The following is an 8,285-nucleotide window of genomic DNA, read 5'->3' as shown; positions in this document are numbered from 1 at the left end:
CTAATTTTTTGTATTTTTAGTAGAGACCGAGTTTCACCGTGTTAGCCAGGATTGTCTCGATCTCCTGACCTTGTGATCCGCCCGCCTCGGCCTCCTAAAGTGCTGGGATTACAGGCGTGAGCCACCGCGCCCGGCCTTGTGTAATTTTTAATACAAGACATCCAAAGTCTTACACAGTCAGTTGATCCCATCAGGAACAAAATATGGCATGAATTCCAGAAACAATAACTTTTTTTTTTTTTTTTTGCCTTGCACTTAGGTTTTTCAGTCTATGCAATGATTATTGATTCGCCAAGGACAGTAACAGTCAAATACTAGAGAAAAGAAGAGAGGAGAAATATGTTTATTTCTTCTAAAGAGGTGAAAATAAGATTTTTTTTTTGTATTTCTCACTCATAAGATTTTTAAACCCTTAATGCAATATCGTCTTTTCAAAGCACATGCCATCTTAAAAAATATATTAGCAATGTACATTTGCACTCAAAGAAAAACATGCAGCACCATTGTCTTCTGACAAAATTCTACATAAAAAAAGCCTACAACTTTCTGCAAATATGTTCTATCTTTATTATTCAGGGACTCCAAACCACAAACATGCAGTGCAATATTTATTGTTTCTTATTTCCGTACGAAACACGGGACAAATGATGTCTTCTGACAACTGTTTCCCAATGGTTGAACAGCAGTCTCTCTTTGCTTTAAAGTACTCTTTAACTTGCTGACGTGAGGTATAATTGGAATTCAGTAAAACTTGAGGCTCCAATAGAGGGTGAAGGATGAAGGGGAAATACTTAAGGTCTACCCTGTGCCACAAACTTACCAGAAAAAATTTACACCGAAAATAACAACCAAAAAACCTCAGATTTTATCAATGCACCCTTTAAAATTGTTTTTTTTTTTTTAATTTCTGAAAGCAGCTTAATGTGAATCAAAAGCAGTTCCTGAGTAACTGCAGTAGTCTTTTAAAATATATATGTACATACACATGTACATCTGTATGTATGTGTATACATATATGTATTTACAACTTAGCTCATTTTTTGGTTCTGCCTTGATTTACCTCCCCAGCATTTAGTGTCTTCTTTCCTTTCAGTCCCCAGTGTGCAAGTACAATAGCATTAGCTCTGGGAGTCGGCATGGAGCAGACGTTTCTTATCACTCCTGTGAGGTCATCTGCTTGTCTGACAGGCCAGGTTTCCAGAGTTGCTGCAGGTCATAGTTCTCTCAATCTCACAAAAGCTTTGAGCATCATGGCCCGCTCACGTTTTCTTCATCAGACGCCATGACTGCCACATGTGGAGCTTGTTGTAGGCTGTCTGGAGTATCTCTATGTAACTTACCAAATTTGTGCTTAAATACTGTCTCCGAATCTTTTCTTGGAATGGGCAGAGCTTCGTAACTTGGAATCGTTCCAAATTACTTTTCATTTTCACGACCTTTTCTTCTAGGAAAGCAGGACCAGAAATGACATAGAAGTTCTCCAACAGCTACATGCAAGTGTTTCAATTCAGACTGAGTATCATTTGGCACCATCTGGTTTAATGGTTTGCTGTGTTCCTCCCTGCATGAGTGCCCCTCCAGGTGACAGTGCTGTGATGGTACTACCAGAGAGAATCTGAGTTAACTTGGGTGTCTAAGCTTCCATTTCTTGTCCAATACTTTGAAAAGAATAATGTCCTGACTTGTTGCATACTGTAGTGACTGGGTTGGAGTTGGACCATAATACCTATCTAACTTCTTGAGGTTTAGTGCATTCATTTTCCCAAATTTATTTTTCCCCAAGTCTTCGTATTCAATGGACTCTTGTAATTTCACCCTTTTGACTACTGGCTGAAAGCAGTCTGCATCTCCGGAATTTCCATCCATGCTGCTGGGCTATTTTGTTCATTTTCTGCTTCTTGTTTCCTGAGTCCAGCTGCTTGGACCATGGCACTTTGATGGTTAAATCTCTTGATGGCAACATTACTATTCTCTTCTACGGATTTAGAATTGGAAGCAGATGGCACAGAGGAAATGCCATAGCCCTCATCTAAGGATTTATCTCCCAAAGCTGTTAAATCTAGTAGTAGGTTTTTCACCCCTAATGAAACCATTGTTTTTAGGTGTTTTTCATCTATTTTGGCATATTCTGCAAAGAGATCCTTTGACCCAGTATTCAGCCGATCCCTGTGAAAATAATGGGACTGGAAAAAACGTGTCCAGAATCGCTTCTGTCATGTTGTGGGGAACGTTTTCTGCATATTTAATTTTTACTGCTGGATAGGTCCTAAATATGACCTCAATGATATCAGAAGTTAAATTATATCTCAGAGCGTTACAGCCATCCGTTTGGGGCCAGGCATCAGCCAGAAATGCAGCAGCAATGCCAACATCCTGCTTATGACTGGATGTGGAGAATTTTCTGTTGCATTCACATTTAAACAATTGGCCCAGAATTCCTCAGCACTGATCACTTGGCTCACAACAAGGTCTTTATAAAGCTGAAACAAAACAGGATCTTCCTGCAGAACTCTGTTCTTCTCTTCCAGTTCTTTATTTACTTTCCTCTTGAATTTGGGCAGCAGCAGCTGAAGAAGGTCCTTTACTGCATCTTGCTCTTTCACTGCTGGGCTTTCATTGGAAAAATGTAAGTTAGTTGCTTTTGTCCCCTGCATGCAGGTCCAGCTGATGCTGATTTTATAGCTTTTCCTTCTGGACTAATTTTCTGGCATTTAATATCCACACACATATGGCTGATTGTAAATCCATTTTTGCCTTCAGGTGCCCAAGCAATTCTTTCTGCCGTGAAGTATAGCGCTCCATCCTGCTTCTTTTGATGCACTTTCTTTACAATCAGCAAAACTTCTTCAGATGAGGTTGCCATGGTGGCTGGAAGGTGCAGGTGGAAGCTACAATTCTAGGCAAGAAACTAACTTGATTGAATACAGTCGAGTTCTACTGCGCTTCTTAGAGCCGCTGCTGGGAAGAGGCTGAAACCCAGTGGACGCAGCAGTCGCCACCGCCTGTTACTGGGGGTGTCTCGCCTCCATCGCTGGCTGGGAGGAGTCTGAAGACACGTGACTGGGAACACAGTTTTTTGTTTTTTGTTTTTTTTAATATCTAGGTCTTGGACCAGGGGCAGTGGCTCACGCCTGTAATCCCAGCACTTTGGGAAGCCGAGGTGGGTGGGTCACCTCAGGTTGGGAGATCGAGACCATCCTGGCTAACACGGTGAAACCCGTCTCTACTAAAAATACAAAAAATAAGCTGGGCGTGGTGGCACATGCCTGTAATCACAGCTACTCAGGCCAAGGCAGGAGAATCACTTGAACCCAGCAGGCAGAGGCTGTGGTGAGTTGAGATCAGCCATTGCACTCCCGCCTGGGCAACAAGAGACCATCCTAACACGGTGAAACCCTGTCTCTACTAAAAATACAAAAATTAGCCGGGCGCGGTGGCGGGCGCCTGTAGTCCCAGCTACATGGGAGGCTGAGGCAGGAGAATGGCGTGAACCCAGGAGGCGGAGCTTGCAGTGAGTGGAGATCGCGCCACCGCACTCCAGCCTGGGCGACGGAGCGAGACTCCGTCTCAAAAAAAAAAAAAAAAAAAAAAAAAGTTAAACTGCATCTCAAAAAATATATATACATATATATGTATAGTATATATATGTATATGTGTGTGTGTATATATGTATATATCTAGGTCTTTGGAAAGGTGTTTTTTTTTTCGTTTGTTTTTGAAATAGTCTTACTCTGCTGCCCAGGCTGGAGTGCAGTGGTACAATCTCCGCTCATTGCAACCTCCACCTCCTGGGTTCAAGCGATTCTCCTGCCTCAGCTTCCCAAGTAGCTGGGATTATAGGTGAATGCCACCACACCCAGCTAATTTTTGTACTTTTAGTAGAGACAGGGTTTTGCCATGTTGGCCAGGCTGGTCTCTAACTCCTAACCTCAAGTGATCCATCTGCCTCAGCCTCCCAAAGTGCTGGGATTACAGGCATGAGCCTCCACACTCAGCTGGAAAGTCTTTTTAAAAAACTGTAAGTCCTTTTATTGGAGAGAGAGAGGGTAGGCATCTCTGAAGCCTACGGGAAGTGAAGGGATGCTCCAGGAGCCCAGAAAAATCCAGGTCTGAGGCTTTCAGGGGAGGAGGACTCTGAGTCCAGGGAGCAGTCTGAGCTCTGTCTCCACTCCCATCCCCTCCTGAGGCCCTCAGTGATATGGTTCTATGGAGCACCTCATAAGTTTCAGTGCTGGTCACCCAGATTCCTAGTCTTGCCAAAGATGAGAGCAGGCTCTACAACAAGAAGGGCCACAAAACCCAACCCAAAGGGCAGGGAAATGCAGGTATCTCATCAGTGATCAGGAGGGCTCTGAGATGCTTCCCTGAAACTGTGGTCCTTCCTTAGCCCCAGGAGCTTAGGATGACTCAGAGAAGAAACTCCAAGAAAGGAACCTATTCAATGGGTGCAGGATCATAACTGAGTTTATGTAAACGTCTTAACATGTGCTATAGTTTTTCAACTCAACTTTGCGATTTGTACCCACTGATATTCTAGTATAATGACCCCCAAATAGCTCTTCTGTCATTTAATTTTGTAGAGATTAGTACAATTTTAAAGTATATATACTTTCAACTAAAAGATTCTAAACACTGAAGCAAACCAAATCCAAAATTTTTTAAAAGTTTAAAAATATGCATATAAACTTGCCAAGAGAGAACCAAAGACTGTCTCGTACCTAGTACTCCTATTCCCTTTTTTCCCTCAAGGCATTAATTTTATATTAATAACATTTAGCTTTGATGGATGGTTGCATTGTTTGAAATATTGCAGAGTTAAGTCATTTAAACACTGTTACTTGGTTCAGGACAAATTCTGAAATGTTTCATCTCAGTTAAGGTCACCATGACTAATAAAATAATACACAATCTGTGGGTGCTTCATAGAGAGTGCCTAGAAAAAGAACGTATTGCCCAAAATTATTCATTGTAAAGAATGCGTTGTAACTACCAAAGAAGTTAATATTGTAGTTTATCCACCAGGACACAGAAATAATAAATGCTTACTAATTATATAATATGTAAAGGAGTTTTACACTAGTAAAGATTAGAGTCACCATAGTCACTTGCGAACATTCACAATAGGCCATTCCTAAAGATCAGATTAATGGACTGCACAACTCTTAGTAGAAAAAGAAATGGACAGAGAAGAACAGCATCTGGGATCAGAGACTGGCTATATAAGATTTTTATGTTCTTTTCTCTTTACAAAAACATTCCATATTACCAAATAGCTAGATAATAAAGGGAGAACAGAAATTATATTATTTTATCACAGTAGAAAATGTTTTAAAGAAAAAGCAATGAAATGAATAGGATTTTTCTAAGTCAATAGCTATTCTATTCTTATAAGATGTGCTCAGTTTCAGGTTTTGTCTTTTATCCTGTTTTATTTCTTCCCCACTTTTTAAAATGGGATGGTAGGCCCCTATTCTAATATTCTAATAGCCATGTTACTATGCAAAAGCACAGACCATTTTGGCCTGGCTGTTCCTCCTGCCCTTAGTAATAGTTAAATAAGCAAATTACCTTTGCAGCTCACAAGAGTCCTGCGGTTCCTCATTATTTCTCTTGCAAATTATCCCCCAGGAAGACACTGATGTTTGGACTTAGGAAATGGTAGTGGAAAGCAACTCAGATTCTTACAATTAAACCAAGAAAGATTTCTCGATGAAGTGTCATGTAGGGTGACTGACTACAGTTAACAACAATGTATTGTACATTTCAAAATAGTTAGACAGGACTTGAAATACTCCTAACACACAGAAATAATAAATACTGAAGAGGATGGATACCATACATATCCTAACTTGATCATTACTCATTCTATGCATGTAACAAAATATCACAGGAACTCCATAAATACATACACATATTATATACCAATTTCAAAAATTCACTCATGTATGTGTTTTGGGTTTATTAACTACTAGATTTTTGAGAGCTAAGGAAGACTAGGGTAGCAACACGTAGATGAAGATTTATGTTTGCTCTTAAATTGGTTCATGCAAATTTACTGTTTTCTAATAATATTCTTATATGTATGAATACAAATTATGTGTTCATTCCAGCAAGAATAAATGCTATACATACTAAAATGAATTTAAACTGTTAAGTAATTGCATATGTGCACCTAGGTAGCAAATTTACTTACACAGACAAATCTCAGGCAAAAGAAAAGGAATTATGATTCAGATCAATCATGTACAAACTAATACTAGTTTTTGACAGCCTATTAAGTCGTGCAATAATTCCGCCCCCCCCCAAGACAACATAAGAGGGTGAGGGAGAGGCAACATCAGATTTAATGTTGTTATTGCAATAATTTCAACATCAGGCTGGAGAACCTACACAAGGATGATGGTAGACAGCTCCTGAGGACAGGCACAGTTCCCGGTGTATGTGAGGCCTCACACCTTGCCAGTGCCAAGTATACAGCAGTCACTTAGAATATGCCTGTAAGAGTGAATAAATCTAGAGACATGTGGGGAACGAAAAAATGAGAAAGATCGTTCAACGAATTATTTCACATAGAATTTAACATTATGAATTCTCAAATCTTGGAAATGTAAAGATTGGAAAGTAGAGTTGGTTCCTGAGGAAAATTTGTCCTGGTCAGTTTTATGCGTCAACTTGACTAGACAACAGTACCCAGTGATTCAATCCAACACTAATCTAAATGTTGCTGCAAAGGAATTTTGCAGATGTGGTTCTCTACAATCAGTTGACTTTAGGTAAAGATTATTCTCAGTAATAGGAGTAGGCCTCATTCAATCAGTTGGAAAGCCTTAAAAGCAAGACTGAGGTACCCCTGGGGAGGAAGACATTTGACTTCAAAACTGAAACATCAGCTCCTATCTGAATCTTCAGCCTATCAGCCTGTTCTACAAATTTTGGACTTTCCAGCCTCTATAATCTCGTAAGCCAATTTTTTGAAATAAATATCTAAAATAAATAGGAACTAAATATACTGGTGACGTAGGAGATATATCTTACTGGTTCTGTTTCTCTGGAGAAAGCTAAATGACATAGTGTCTTAGTAGAAATTTTAGGGACAATATCTTTTTGGCAGTTGACATTTTTAAGCAAACACCATTTTGTAATGAGATGGTCTTTCCTTGGTCATCAGACTATCTGCTAAATTAGTGGAAGTTTGAATGCCTTAAATATAAAGTTGACTGTTGAAATTTGATTATAATGCCATGGTTTGTGTCTAGGTGTCAAGTCTATGTTTGAAAAATAAAAGCAGCTACATTACCATTTTAGAGGACATGTGAGTTCCTTATGCATGAACTTTCTAAGCCAATAAATGCCTGCCCACTCTCAATTAAAGTCAGAAGTAGGCCAGGCACAGTGGCTCACACCTGTAATCCCAGCACTTTGGGAGGCCAAGGTGGGCAGATCATGAGGTCAAGAGATCGAGACCATCCTGGCTAGCATGGTGAAACCCCGTCTCTACTAAAAATACAAAAAATTAGCCAGGCATGGTGGTGGGTGTCTGTAGTCCCAACTACTCGGGAGGCTGAGGCAGGAGAATGGCGTGAACCCGGGAGACGGAGCTTGCAGAGAGCCGAGATCGCCCCACTGCACTCCAGCCTGGGCGACAGAGCAAGACTCTGCCTCAAAAAAAAAAAAAAAAAAAAAAAAGTCAGAAGTGTAAGTCAGTTAACCAAAACATGAAGGCACTTCCATAGTCAGCCCTACTATTGTTTCACATGCTAACAGCATGGAAATGTTATCTTCCTCCAGCAGGAACAGAAGGGACTCAGTAAGTATCCTTGGGGAATCACTGGCTGCTAAAACAACTCACTCGCCGTCTCCTCTTCACAATCAGTACATTCTGCATTCTGCCTGGGTTAGTGAGAAATAGAACTTGCACTCCACATCACACATAGGTAGGGATTTTTCTTTTTCTCCTAAGACTTGGGAACTTTGGGAAGAAGGTGGGAAGCAAGGAGGACCATTGTTAATGTTTACTTGTATTTTATCCCATAACCAAAAAGGTGATCTTTTTTTCTACCTCTGATATTATCCTTACTCCAACTAGTTTGGGACATATTGATCTCTTAAGTATTCTGTACGTAGATAGATAAGATTTGAGAATACTGAACTCATCACTAGAGTTAGAGCATGGGGAGAACAAGAGGGATTTTTTTTTTAAACCGACAAAGAATAAACCTAAATATAGGGAGACATACTGGATAACGTTTCAAGTTTTCAAAAGAACTGACAAAATATCCTAATTT

General features: G+C 40.1%; 1 pseudogene; it reads right to left on the bottom strand.

The window, feature by feature from the left end:
• Positions 1-1,259: 1,259 nt before the first annotated feature.
• Positions 1,260-2,966, bottom strand: LOC117098835 (annotated as a pseudogene).
• Positions 2,967-8,285: the final 5,319 nt, after the last annotated feature.

This window comes from Trachypithecus francoisi, unplaced genomic scaffold (assembly GCF_009764315.1).
Source record: "Trachypithecus francoisi isolate TF-2019V2 unplaced genomic scaffold, Tfra_2.0 Contig01474, whole genome shotgun sequence".
In the NCBI taxonomy this organism is placed as follows: Eukaryota; Metazoa; Chordata; class Mammalia; order Primates; family Cercopithecidae; genus Trachypithecus; species Trachypithecus francoisi.
This window is presented reverse-complemented; position numbering and strand designations above follow the sequence as displayed.